The sequence below is a fragment of the Schistocerca cancellata genome, chromosome 2 (assembly GCF_023864275.1).
Source record: "Schistocerca cancellata isolate TAMUIC-IGC-003103 chromosome 2, iqSchCanc2.1, whole genome shotgun sequence".
NCBI classification, from domain to species: Eukaryota; Metazoa; Arthropoda; class Insecta; order Orthoptera; family Acrididae; genus Schistocerca; species Schistocerca cancellata.
In genome coordinates this window covers 170,835,441-170,836,335 of record NC_064627.1, presented here as the reverse complement: position 1 = coordinate 170,836,335, position 895 = coordinate 170,835,441, and positions in this window count along the sequence as shown.

The following is an 895-nucleotide window of genomic DNA, read 5'->3' as shown; positions in this document are numbered from 1 at the left end:
GTTATTTATTATAAATAAAGTACTTGGTGCAATTCTTCTTGTTGCAAAGGCCAACGCCTCGAATGTTTGCCCAGTGGCCAGAATCTTAATGTGACTGCCAGTTAGGCCTGAAAGTAAACGCAAATTACATACTGGAAGTTTTTGTTATTATGAAACTATCTCTGGTTTTGTATACTCGCTCCTGTTTATATCTTGCCAATAAATATCATTTTCAATTCCATTCGAATGAAATTACGAAATGAATCTTGATCTTGAATTTATGTGACCAAGTATGTTATTTCAAAATGTCGGTAGTCAATGCAACATGGACAATATGGATATTAGGCGAGCGCAAACTGACATTAGACGCTATACCTTAACGATATTCAACTTAAAACGGAAAATGGGATGAAAATTTCTACTAGTATGTATTTCTGATCGTTGTACAACATTATGTAGTGTTCCTCTACCAGCGATTCACTATTCAAGCCATCGACGAGTCCAGAAACTGATTCGCGATTTTCTTCGCTCGTCTTCGACAAGCGTTAGCAGAGAATCATGCAGCTGTTTTACGCACATCCATTTTCGTAAAGATACTGTGTAGTCTGCGAGCCAAATAAAACCGACAACGGCTGCTGGAGAGCGATGAGAGAGCAAATCACGTTAACCAGCTCGTCCCGTGTGCCGAAGCCACTTCTCTATTGATGTCGGACGATCTGTTCGCGTCAACGTTAGCTGCCTAGTTCCGTGTGAGGACGCCTTTAGAGACCAGGGCTACGACGGTGGTTCTGACTCCCGATGCTGTGCGATCTGTCAAGACAGTCCACATCAGTCTACACACTACTGCAGTTTAGTTCATAAATTTAAACTTGGAACGTATAACATCGGTGACTGTCGAATTCAATCTGATTGGGTC